Source organism: Paralichthys olivaceus, chromosome 8 (genome assembly GCF_024713975.1).
Source record: "Paralichthys olivaceus isolate ysfri-2021 chromosome 8, ASM2471397v2, whole genome shotgun sequence".
In the NCBI taxonomy this organism is placed as follows: Eukaryota; Metazoa; Chordata; class Actinopteri; order Pleuronectiformes; family Paralichthyidae; genus Paralichthys; species Paralichthys olivaceus.
The window spans coordinates 22,035,736-22,050,281 of record NC_091100.1 but is presented as its reverse complement, the minus strand read 5'-3'; positions in this window follow the sequence as shown (position 1 = coordinate 22,050,281).

The following is a 14,546-nucleotide window of genomic DNA, read 5'->3' as shown; positions in this document are numbered from 1 at the left end:
TGAAGCTCAACATTCCCAGGATATTTATCTGGCTTCACTAAACCTAACAAGGCCGTCCTGGATAACTTGTAGCTGCGTATCAACTGTTAGTCGGGGTTTTCTTATCTACATACAAGCATGTTCACGTGGAAGAACTGGAGTTGTTCATTATGAGCCACATTATGAGTAAAGTTCTTCATATGATTTGAGCAGTAATTTGATCGTTGCGAGGACATTCAGTTACAGTCACGGACAAAGTGACATTTCCACAAAGTGGAATCTAAATCTAGATGACGTGACACGAACAGAGAACATGGAAATGTTTTCTTTGGTTGGCTAAAAATACATTTTCGTTTAGCAGATGAATTTTTACTAAGTTTGTTACTGAGTATTTTTGTTTTTGTTTGATGACACACAGTTATTAACATGTGATGCAGATGAAAAGAAAAGTAATGCCAGAGTGATTCTGCTGCCAAAGCAGAGAGGAGAGAAGAGAAATGTGTGATGAGGATCTGACTCGTACTGAAACATTGATTTATAATCATGGTATATTAAACATGATATCGATTTTTTGATTAGATACATCACAGACTTTAGTTTGACACTGTCAGGTATTTTGTTGGGAATCAAAGAATCTTCTTCAGTTAAAATGAAGCTCTAATAGTTGAGATGTATTTTTACATTGTTTGTCCATTTCAGGATCCTGTAGATTGATGACTCTGGTCTTCCAGTGATCTGATTGGTCAGTATTGAGGCTGTTTTGATCCGTTATCATCAATTTAACCTGACCCGGGGAACAGTTAGCAATTCAGCATATTCACTTAATAAGCTGTCGACAGTTCACAAAGAGAATTTAGGTTCATTCTTCATCTATCTATGTTACGTTCTGCATTTGTGCATCAGATAGGCCACATAGAAAATTAACTGAGTTCTAAAAATTAAATCAAAATGCAACTATGCTACTCTGAATATCATTGTTTTTCCCTTGTAGTTAAAACCCTTGACAGAAGGAGATGCTGCAGGGTCCTTGGTTAAACCTGAACTTAGCTCGATAACCACACATCCACACAACATGACGGAAAACAAGAAACTTTACCCTTTACCATCTGTGTGCTTAAGAAACCTCAGTCAGATTAAAACTTTGTAGATGTTACAGGCTTCGATTTTCGTCCATAAAAGCCGAGACGTTTGTTGTGTTGAGTCTGGGCTTTTCTCCCCGCGTTACACAATTCCTAATTCTCTTAGTTCATCTTATCTACATCAACACATCTACAGTTCCCAGAATGAAAGAATATCCATGGGTATCCATGAATATGATGTTGTTTTCAGCATATGATTGCACAAGCTTTCTACTAAGTTGAACATAAATATCTGACCAGTCAGAGGCTATTGTGTATCATAAGTCAACACTCTATCGTTACCTATGTGAGTCTCTAAGGAACCGACTGACAGCTTCAACACTACGATCAAACACACCTGCTTTTACTACATGTTTCCAACACAACATGTATCCCTCTAAATTCCTTTGGCCATTGAACAGCACAAAAATCAATTTTTATTACAGTATTCTAACAAATACATGATTGGATATATTTACGTAACCATATCGAACTCAAAACATCATCTAAACCCACACAATCCACATGTCGAAGGGCCATAGTGATTAAAAATATAATAGTATAGGAGCCATCTTGTTCCACCTGTTCACATGTGGGCTGACAAACTGTGGGCAGGTGAATCAAAACAGTCTCCCACCAAACTAAACCAGCTACTTCCTGCATCAACTTTGGTCATTACAACACAAATGGCCCCTTAAAGTCTTTATGGACATGTTGTGATAATTTAACAAACACAGTAGTAACCTGAGTAGTGAAGGAGAGTCAGGAGTGACAACTTTCCCCCGGCTCACAACCACTGAAAACATCATGAATACAATCAAATCAGGCCTTTCTCCACAAATCATGTCAACACACTTCAACAATTTATGCACATACATGTCAAGGCGTCACATTAAGTATTACAGTATTTGTGTAGCTACAGCCTAATTAAAGCCTCAGTTGTTTACGCATCCGATATCTGACATGATAAAAGATTGCATTGTTGTTAAAAATAATAATAATTTACAGATCAATAAAACACAGCTGCAGGCTTTTTATTTATTTCCGCAGCACAGCATCTTTAAAGTCGTAAATCTGCGAGCATAATGTACAGTATATAAACTAAAATTATCCAACAAGGGTTTTTTTTTTTCTCCCCAGCTTCACTCAAATATTCTGCTGTGCTGATTGAAAGAGATAACTCAAGTAAAGTTCTGGTATTGACTCAGATCCAGCTTCACATACTCATTCACTGTGTAAAATGCTGTGATCGTCTTATGCATAACCAGCAATGCCGACAACAGTCACTGGTTGAAAATGTTAACCTCCTGGTGGCGCTGCAGGAGAAGTCGGGGAATTGCTGATGTGATGAATGTCTGATTTAATAGTAAGTCATTGTTTTTGAGATGTTGTATATAGAAGTCTGACATATAATAACTAATAAATAGCTGTTATCAGACATGTACTGAGCTCCAGGTAATGTTCCAGGTAAACTTTCTCTGGAGAGGCTGCATATGAGAACACAAATGTCCGGCCAGCCTTGAAGTAAAATATCTGGCTAATGTCCGAATGAGTCAATGTAAGAACTGATCCTCTGGAAGATTCACCCCGAGCGAGTGGTTGTATTGATGATGTTCTTAACACACGCCAGACACAAAAATGAAATAAATAACCATGAAGAATAAATATATATGTTAACTATACGAAGATATTTACTTGGAAATACAAAAACTATTGTGATGATGTGGACCGACGTCAGCGATGTGCTTTAAAAAAAAACACATGATCTCCGCAGCAGTGGAATCATGAAGTCCTGCCTCTGCCTGCTGCACCACCCCTCACCTCAGCTCTGGAGATTTCTAAAATTGTGAAGAAATTAGAAAATGGCATAAGTTGCAGCACATTAGGAAATTATGCTTTAAATCATTATTTACAGTAATATCTTCAGTCACAACACTGATACAAGCAGGAAAATAACATGGAGGCAACACAAACAAACTGGAGGAAAGTGAATGTTACTCAGAACATGAAAATACAACTTCAAATTTGAATACAAATACACACACACAAAAACCGTTGGTGATTCTGGCTTAATTTAACTTCATCTGTCCAGAGAACTTGTGCCAGATGTTACTTTGCTGACTTTCAACATAATGAGGCTGCAAGGAAACACAACTCCTGTGTCCGATAATCCTTCCAACAACTCCTCATTTTGCTACGTAGAGGTTTAGTGTTGTCTGAAAAATGTCCCCATCAATTTTGACATGTTCAGTCCGCCTGTGGTTGTTGAGCATTACCACAAAGATCCAGAGAATTTTTCGACTATGGAAATGTCATTTGCTCACAATCCCCAGTGACAACTCTGTACCTGCTGTACAAATGGGAGTCAATAAGTCAAGTAAGGCCTGATGAGTTAATGAAGTTCACAGTGTTTTACAAGCAGAGGGTTTTGCACATGCACCAATTACTCTTCAAGTTCATAAAATAAAAAGCCTTAACGCCACTGTATTAACATTTAAAGACATTTTTATCGTCTCTGTGCTGAAGGTATGGTGTGTGTGTGTGTGTGTGTGCGTGCGTGCGTGTGTGCGTGTGTGTGTGTGTGAGTGAGTGCGTGCATGCGTGTGTGCGCGTGTGTTTGTGTGTGTGTGTAGGCTGGGTGAACAGACGAATAATTAGCATTCTCCTCCTGAACCAAATACTTTTGAACCAGTGTTTTGGTGCAAAACTGCTGCATGAGAATATGACAACCAAACATATCACTCAATTAGACAAGCATAAAGTTACAATAAACTGTTTTATTTAACTTAAAATATTTGATTAGTATTACTAATTCAGTCAGCAAGCGTATTGTTTTTTAAAAAAAAGTTAAATATAACAAAACAAAACATATTTTTGTTCGTAGACCAGAAGGTACAGTTTGATTTTGTGGAATATTCTGGAGGAAGACATCAAGAAGTATAATAATATAATACAGATCAAAAAGAGGAACAAAAAATCTTTAATGATCCAATAGAGAAAAGATAATGCTGTCAATAATGTCATTGTTTCTTTCAATGCACATTTGTTGGGTTTTTGTTGGGTGATGATGTACACTGAGGAGGATCTCTTATACACACACACACATGCACATTCCTCAAACCCACCTTTGTTTTTCTGTCAAGCCGTCTGTTATCACATTACATTACATGTCATTTAGCTGACGCTTTTATCCAATGTGACTTACAATTAAAATGAGTGCATTCAGCATCTATGAGGGGCCATTTTTTGGGGGGGGGTTCAGCATCTTGCCCAAGTGACACTTTGACACGGGCGGGGATTCAAGTTGCCGAGCTTCTGGTTGGAGGAAAATCGGCTCTACTGTCCGTTATTATTATTATTATTATCTGGACATTTCTTTATTAGCCTGTATTTGAATTAAAATTGTATTTATCTGACTATGTACCAAATAAAGGTAATAATGTATCTATCCTTCCATCCATCCATCCATCCATCTTTCTATCTATCTATCTATCTATGAGTTCACTTCAGGTTGCATGTTGAAGCACGTTTTCAGTTTGTGAGTGTAGAAAAGTCTACAACATAAACTGCTCACATCTCTTACCAGGTTTATTAATACAGTTGGAGAAACTTTCACATCTCACCTGCTTTGCTCTTGGTGCAACAGCCCGTACACAGCTTGTGGATAAACGTTATCTCTCGTGTAAAGTAAGATCAAGAATCCCACACTTTCCACATGATCAAGAACGACACCTCACATCCATGTTCTGCCAAGCTGGTAAGAACGTCATTCAGCCTGGATAAGAGTAGGAAAATACACAGCGTTAATATTTGTTGACACATTAAAAGTGTGATTGAGGCTGACTGCTGTTGTTTCTGAGGCTCACGTGCTCCTGCGAGGAGAATATACGGCTCCGTCTGACAGCTGACAGCAGCGCTCTCGTCGTCAGTGTGTAAAAGGTGTGAACAGGTGCTTTTGAGGTGTTGACATGGGCTGTGTTCGGAATATATTCAGGGTTTTTTTATGTTTTTTATCACACTTGCTGTCCTGATCTGCATTCAAACAATATTTTAGTCGCATCAACACAGCCTGACAAGGGCAGGTAACACAAATACACTCACATCTGCAGGAACAGACGCTCCTCTGGTCAGGGCGGTGGTTGTATAGTTATTAAAGTTTCATGCAGCTCTAATGAATGCATTCCAGCCCAAAGCATTCAAAGCGCGCTTAATATCAGGGCTGAGACTGCAGATTAGTGCATATTTCACTGTTTAATACACTCATAAGACTCATATTACTAAATATGATTATGGAAAAGACTGCGCTTGTGTTCCTTCAGAGGAAAGGATGCTATCTTAATTAAATTTAAAAGGGTACTCTGCTGATTTAGCAGTGTACTTTGCCAAAGGGTGGGAGGAAATTTTTGAACTCATGACGGACATTAGAAAAGAATCAAATTTCATGTAAAACAGCTGTTCTTCTTTTATTTTGGTGCCTACATTAATTAACATGCAATGCCATTTAATGTCTCACTTCTGTCTTGCTGTCCAACAAGAATGTTTTATTTAAGTTTCTATCTTTGTCCCAAACAATGCAATGACAGAGAATTAGGGCCATACTGAAGAAATTCTAATTTTGAGATGTTGAGAATTGCAAGAAAAGGTTTTATTACAAGAATAATGTCACAAAAAAAAAATCTGTTCTGAGGTAACTACAATGGCACTAAGTCACATTTTTCTGCTAAGGCCCCTCAGACCCCTCATGAAACCACATTTAATTCAGTAGATCACAATTTTCATTTGGATCTGAACCAACTTTGACACAATCATAAATATCATCATCAAGATCAATGAGCTATTCTCTGAGAAATCAATACAAATAATGAAAAAAACATAATGTTATGGTGAGGGGAAAACATCTCAGATCCCTCCATGATCTGGATTTGCACAAAAATGTAAAGGGTTCTTTTGTGACCCATACTGCATCCTTCCAACAATTTGGTAATCAGCCCAGTGGTTTATGCTTAAGCCTTTTAAGACAACTAGTAACCAAAGTGTCCAGTATAATATTGATGGATTGCCGGCAAAATGTATTGATGCTGCATCTTGAAAGGTTGAGTGCAGGTACAACAGGCACAGGGGCACAAAACACACCGATGCTGCAGACAGACCATGGAGTGCTTTAAAAGTAATGACTAACTCTGACTAAATCAATTCTAAAATAAGGTGGAAGCCAATGTAAAGTGGCTAAATGGCAGTTAATGTAATCTCACTCATTTGTTCTTGTTAAGGAGTGTGGCTCTGGTGTTTTTTCCCTCTCAGACGGGTAGTTAAAGAGTCGTAATAATCGACTTCAGATGACAACACAGACACCCTTCAATCCAGCAAACACCATTATACTCATATGTGCCTGGTCGACTGTCTGCACTGTCCCTCTACACATCTTTATACATGTGAAAACATAAACTGAGAGGTCTTTCAGTACTATCTTGTGAGATCCAGGCGTTCAGACTTTTCAGTTTTCAAATTGAAATTTGTGTCCGACCAAAAGAGGAGGTCTAGGTCTGGATCAAACTGAATCATAGTGCAGATCACCTGTAGTGAGAAAACACTTTGTGCAATTTGCAAAAATTGCAGGGAGTTGTGACCACTTTAAACAACAGAAGAAGAAAGTGGAGTGTAAGCAGCTCACAGGGTTGTTTGCAGTCTTCATCTGCGTTGAAACAATACTAGAAAGATGAGGATGTTTCACTTGATACATTTAAACTAGTACTGCTCCTGAAGCTGGTGATGATGTTAGTAATACCGCCATGAGTTAAAAAAAGTTAGAAAATTTACAGCAGCCAAATTGACAACACATAGAACGTCGAGCATGGGCAGACACAGCCCTCGTATGCAATGATGACAGCATGTGCTGTATGTTGGTCCTACATGATCATTATTTTTGCACTGTAAGGCCAGATCAAATGTAATCAATGTAGCAGAGGCATGAACCTTAGTCTATGTTTTTATGACATTGTTATGTCGTAGCTTTATATTCAGCCTGAAGACGGAAATAGGATTTTAATATAAGCCTGTTGGGAGCAAGACTCCAGTTACAATGTTATTCTTCAGGTCAGTTTTTGTATCTGTGAAAACATTTTGGTTTATAACTCCAAAAATAACGGCATTCCCATGAACCTGCACTGTAGCCTACTTTGTGTTTGGTGGTGAAATAGTACAAAGTTGGGAGGCTGAACTAATGCGATGAACGTGGTAGACATTATAACCCGCTAAGCTCTGTCAGTGTAAGCAGCACGCAGACATTAGCATTTAACTGAGAGCCCTGCTGTGCCCGAGTGCGACCTCACGGAGCTGCGAGCATGGCTGTAGGCACTTACGCTTTGTTAAAACAATTGTGTCATCCACATCATGGCTTGATATCCAGCATGCACATCCCATAATAACATATGTCAATACCAATGTGTGACATCAAGGAGAGTGTGATGAAAATGCGTGAGTGTTCATTTGAGGTGCTGTTGTCACGTGCCCCGTCTATTGACGCCGACTGTGCGAGCTGTAATCATTATCTCTCTGCACTACCCACGCCATTTGCCGCACGGGGCAATTAAAGTGAGTCTGACTCTGACTCTAATGTGACCCTGCGCACCCATAGCTTCTGCCCCTTGCCAGCATGGGCACAGTGACAGTGAGTGCTCTGGCAGCTGGGCTCATCAGCTCCGTATCCCTGTAGCAGAATGACTGACAGGCCGACACACACACACACACACACACACACACACACACACAAACACATACGTAGATGCCTACTTTGTACCTTATCCGCATTCTGAACCACATTTCTGGCAGGACAACCTGTTGGTTGGCTTCCCTCTCCAGTGAGGAGACAATCTGATGGTGTTGCACAAACAACAGACAATTGAAAATGCTGCATGCTATGTTGGCTACATGACAGTTGTTCAGATCTGTTCATCTCAATTATAGCTGATATTTCATCAGTTCTGCTTAAACACAGGAAACTATTTGTCAGCTCACAGTCTACAATCAAAGCTGGAATTACAGGTTAACAGAGACAAAATGCAAGATTCGCTCTTGGCTCCATCCCCTACAGGTTGGGTTGGTAATTCACTGTTGTTAATATGAGTTGCGGTTTAAGCCTCCTCATGCAGTTGGAGTACCAATTGCATACAATTAAGTACAATTAAGTACCTGTCCAATAACAATGCCAGGTCGACATCTGTCCTGCTTCAATATATAGTCCTTTTTTCGCTGTCTCTTGGCTCTGCCATGATGGCGAGCTAGTTGTCTCTTACAGCTCGCTGCGAGGTCCAGCTCTTGTGTTGGTGTCTGAGGACTGTTGTGAAGTCAGTCATAATGTTTCGGCACGGTACACCACAGTAACATGTGCAGTGTAGATCCATGCGTCCAGGGGGCGCTGTGGCAATGACTATTAGTTGTATCAGCATCAAAGTTATTTTGAAGCTGTTATTTGAAGGTATAACAAAGGTTAAACTACCAAGTGTTGCTTTAACAAGTCAATGAAAACAAGTCAATGATTAGAAACAATAAAGTAGATCAAGACAAATAAAAATAAAATGAACATATCCACACGTGTGAGCTGGAGCTGTATTTGACAGCATTACTTACTTCATGTTTTGTCATTCCTTTGTGGAGAGGAAATGGATTTCACCCATTTCACCCATGTATATATTTATATCATGCGCAATAAGTTTTATGCGATAAGAGTGTTTGAGATGAAAAAGAAAGAAAGATACAAAACAAGAAATTTAGCCTGAAGCTACCACATAAATAATCATAAATAACTGGCAGTCCAATGTTGCAATAGTCCTTTAAGCCTGAAATCATAATCTGAAGCAGTGGCGAGTGATCTGGCTTTGCAACGCTAACTTCAAAAGCCTAAATCATTCTCACAAGGATTGAATCACTAGAAAAACACACAGACACAGACTGCGCTTCAAACACACACACACGCAGACAAACACTGTGTGGCTCCTCCTGATGGCACGCCGGCCGGTCACGCTTTGTCAGGAAGGGATGACAGGTCTCGGTGCCGTGCACTTTATCACAGTCACTAAAGTTGACACTGGAGTAGGATTGTACGAGCTATCACACAGGCAGCCAACACACACACACACACACACACACACACACACACGCCTCTGGGGCTTGTATAGAAACACTGTGGTGGCATACAGAGAGGACATTGTGAGAAATGTAGCCGTATTCCTTATGCAAATGAGGCTATAATGTAGTGTGGATGCAGATTCACAGAAGTGAGGAGCATGAGATAAAAGGTTGGGCTACACGCTCTGCATTTTATTTGAGTGTGTGAAATTCAGGTTGTAGTTCAATCGACATCATTTAATCTATGTCAGATTGACTTGACTGTGCAGTTGGGCTGTAATGAAGTGTAAAGCGTGGACTCGTTGGGGTTCTTGTGTTTCTGATCCACTGTGTGAAACCGGTCATAGATTCATGTGTGTCAGGTGTGCAGACAGTATCTGATTAATCTGGCATGGGATGGGCCATTGGCTGAAAGGTTCTGCAGGTGATTGGCCGGCAGGATGACATCAAGCAGCCAGGCCAGTTATTTGATACTGAGGCAGGAGTCCCAGGCTGCAGCTGGAATACAGCAACCGCCCACTTTTGTAACAGCTATGGTTCCAGGAGTAAATTTCCCAATAATTTTCTCCAATGACCTTTCAGAAAATCCTTATAAAAGGAGTTCTAAGCCTGGAACTGACAATCCACAACATGAATCATGACCATTAAATATTTGATTTGAAGAAAATAAAATACTGAACAATGGAAAAAAAAGCAAAGGAAGGTTTATAGTGAAGAATTCTCGTGGATGTGGTAAACATTTCCATGGTAACAGCAAGCTCCATCTGTCACAAACGTTGCCATTACACCTGATTATTGTGGTTAGTGTACTTTTTCTTGACCTTTTGACTAAAATGCGTTTTTCTTCATTTTCTTCTTTTCTTGTGGCTTCTACAGGAGAATATAACACAATCTGGAAGCTTGTACTAAGTATCCCTTGAATGGTTAAAATATTATGATACATGATATCATAATCAAAATTTCTATTCAGAAATTGTTTTATTTTTTTTCCCAGAACCACACTGTTCAGCTCCATTGCTCCGTTAGTGGCTCATTTATGATCCAGTGTAGTAGACCCTTTCCACTGCAGAGCGAAACGTGTTTCAGAAAGATTTCCACCTGTATTTTTAAATGGGGTGGGTAATGCAGCCCAGTTCAACACCTCAGCATAAATACAAGCTCAATAATAAATGTATAGTTGAATCAATAACTCACTGTCAGGGTTAGAACTGAACACACTGTAAAAGTACATAGCTGAACTCATGAACCTTTCTGTTTCATTGTGTTTTACATGTGTACCTAAATAAAATGGCCACTAAGGGTACATGAAACAAATTATACAATATTTCATCTCATGTACATCTCAGCTGGCCTGTAATTGTCAATGTAAATACTTCACATGGAATTCCTTATGCAACAATTAAGAAATAGGGGTTTTAAAAAATGTGCATAATTAAAAAAAACAAACTACCAAGACAATAGCTGATAAATGAGCATCTGTCACAGAATGAACAAATTAGATAATGTTATATATTATTAAGACACACCTGCAGGGCTTTGTCATGCAGCGGCACAAGCTGTTGTTTTGGATAAGGGGGGGTAGGATGTGAGTGGGACAGCAGAGTAGGACAAAGACTGTGCAGGAGAACTTGCCCATGACGACTTCAATGCTTCAGTATCAACATATCCAGGGATGAAAAGGGTTTAGGCGCATTATGCAGCTTTCTGATTCATTTTTATGTGCGAACATTGCACATGAGATGCAGTTCATCTGTGAAACTGGAAAAACTTTCAAATCCTTCATAAGTTAGTTCTGAGTATCTGTCTGCCGTTGCGTTTCCTTTATTTTCTTCATGTGTTGTGGCCTGATTGTAACTCCGACCAATCCATTTAAACCCATTAGCTCCCTGAAGCTATGATCTGTGATTAATACACAAAATGCCACTCACGATTACATTATGATGATTACAGAACATTTGACATCCAGGGTTTAGCTGAGGACGTTTGGGGCCAAAGCTCTATAAGCTCCTGGCACTGTCAACACACAAACACTAGAACACTGATCAACTCTGTAAAACTACTCGCTTACAAGTTTACTTACAAGTTGTCTGCTCCTACTACTTTCAGTTTCATTCTCCCAGTCATACAAAGACCACACTGCTGATTCTTACCTCTACCAAAGAGGTTGTTTCCATTACTGTCTATCTGTCTGTCTGGCACCCTCAGCAGAATTACTCAAAAACTACTGAACCTATTTCCATGACATTTTGGAGCTGATCCGGATAATCAGGCTGGTCCATTTTCAGTTTCTTTAACATGGTGTGATATGGCTGAGCACCCCCCCACCCACTATGTGTTGGAAAAAGGAAAATAGCTTTTGTTGCAATAAACACTATTCAATTTGACACGGATAAATAAAAGGTGTTATAAAGTGGCTGTGCATTCAATTGACAAACTCATTTTAGTGTGTTTTCAATTAAATTAAGTACAAATTAGAACAATTTAAATTATACAACCTAGGCATTGTACTTCAAATATCTGTTTGAGATTAACAGAACTAAACTAAGTGTAACTGGGTGGCATTTACAGATCAGCAAAATACACAGAAGTCATCTCATCCCTGATCAGCATAGAGGTTTGTGCATTAAGTTGAATTAATTTTCATTTGTTTACATTGTAAATTGAAAATGTCACTTCAGGGGGTTATTTCCTAGCTTCCTTTTCTTCAGAGTACATGTATAAACGAACGTTGATGGATGTTTTTTTTTGTTCGCAAGGCGATGTCAAAATATTGATATGGCAATCACGCTTGACTGTAGCACTGGTAACATTCGCCTCCCGTTCACATCCAATCTGTCAGAGTGCGGGGGTGAATAAAACATTCACTTCCTGTGGTGAGACAAATCCACAGCGTGGCTTTAAATGGAGTTCAACTTTAGTTCATGTTGACTCGCCAGCACTCGCATCAGTGTGACTCTCCCCTTTTCATATCCATAGGCCCATAGTGTGTGACAGCTGTAGTTGTAGATTCCATAAGATGTGAAACACAACATTGTGGAGTTGTAAGGAGAAATGAGTGTTAATGAAGAGAATGCTACTTGATTTGCTCCATTGTGGGAGCTAGTGAGGGCACTGCATCGTGCATGAATATCACACACAACATTTGGACACTTCAGTGAAAAGGTGGAGGGTCCACGTAGAGCAAATAAATATGGATTAACTTTACGCACAACCCTGATTTTCATCTTCCAGCCGCTCCAGCCTCAGATCATCCTCCACTATATTAAGAAACGTTAAAATTGATGCTAGGTGTTTGTTTGACTCTCCCGGAGGTGGGCTGCTTCATGTGTATGTTATACCTCTCTTGTTTTAAAGAGTGTGGTTTTAATTACGTCACTGCATTATTCAGACTTCCCTTTGTTTGTTGTGTTGGCCTTGTCCACACCGAGGCATAATTACACTGTTAATAAACCAACAAATCACATCCCGTGTCCTGTGTGGTCTCGATTGTGGGGATTTGAAGAAAGATGGTTGCTTTTATTTTGTGCCCAACTCACCCCTGGATGGTACTTGGTTGAATAATTTATTTGTGGTGCATTCATGTGTAGGTAAGAGGCTCAGAATTCCTATTAATGAGAGGCTGGTGGAGGTGTAATACAAACAGACAGAAGACAAAGAAAAGAGAGCTGGAATACACAAGTGGAGAGACAGAACACATGCAGATGCTTCCATAGAGGGCACCAGGGCTGACTGAAGGGTTTCATTGTATAAATTATACACTACAGCCTTCACATTAACAAGATCCCAACCCAATTGAACTCATATGGGAGATTTTGTAGCATTGGGTTAGATAGCCCTCTCCACCACAAAGATCTTTTGAATTATGAGATCAGAGTTCAGTGCTCATCCAGAGAAGCAAATATGGAAATTCTGAAATAGCAATGAAATTAAATGTTTTGATGCAAAAAGTTGTTGCTCAGCATAATTGTTATGAATCTCTAATAAAAACACATGTACACAAGATTCATCTTTAAAAATATGCATCATTTGTGTTTGGATGATATGCGTTTGCTCATGTTTAGAAGGACCCCTCTACTGCCCCTTGAGTTCATTCATTAGCGGAGGCGAGGAGTTTGTGTGTGCGTGTGGGTGGTGATCATATTCTCGTCTCGATCAGAGGGAATAACCTTCAATTTCTTCCGCTTTGCTCTTTGTCTCTCCTCTCTCTAATGCTTTGATCCAGAATCCCAGAAGGTTGTTCATTATGGAAGTTTCTGGACCATTTGCCACGTTCTGTTCCCGTCACTAACACTGGAAAGATGCGGACGGGTATTTTCAGTTTTATAAATTTGTTATAACAAGAACATGTTATAACCTGAAGTAGAAGGAAGCGGCTTGATGAATACTCAGCAGTGGACTGACTGAGTTGCATAAATTACACCATACTGTGAGTGGGTGTCTTACGCTCCTGAAGAAAATGGGGGGAAGTAATCACAAGAGTGATGTGGTGATGCTTCCTCAGTGGAGGAGAACACTACCTGGGAATGGAGGTGGAGATAAAGACTACTTTTGAGATCACTGATAATAATATTATCAGAAATATTGTAATATTGCTTAACTTTTAACAATAGTGAATTCAATCAACCAGGAACCAATCAAGCACTTTTTGAACCTTTTTTAAACTCAATTCTCAGGAGTGTATGACCAGGGTAATCATTAAATCAATACTAAAACAGTACCAGAGCCGAATCTGTGCCAGAATTGTCACTTAAAAAAACACAAAGCAACAGACACCTATAAGAACAGCTATTTTTATCGCCAGGGCACACTGGATGTTGAATCACTTTCAACCGTGTAGCTTTAGGCATTATGTCATCGTGTCGACTAGAATTTAAGGTAGCTACTAGCTAACTGTGTGCTTATATCGCCAACAGAAATAAGTGAAACTTTAACTAGGCACATGTGGTGGTGTTTATATTGCCTACAAACCAGGGCCACTATTACTGTACATAGCTCAGGCACTGAAATCTTTTTCAATTTCAAATTTGGTAACACAGTCTCATAGTTTTCTTAAAGTTACTGACTGAAGGGGTTATTTTTTTCTTAGATGCAATGCGTGTGCATAAAAAAGGTGTACAAAAATGTGCTCAAGCCTCGCATATAAATGCACTCTCACATTTCTGTTCCCATGTGTACGTACTGAAACAAATGCCTTTTGACCTACGAGATCAAGTCCAATCACACTTCGAGCTTGAAAACCTCAGAACTCTGTTTGTTATGCATTTGATGCCTTACATTTCCATTTCTCTGTGTCTGTGGTCCATCCGGGAGGAGGCACAAACTCTT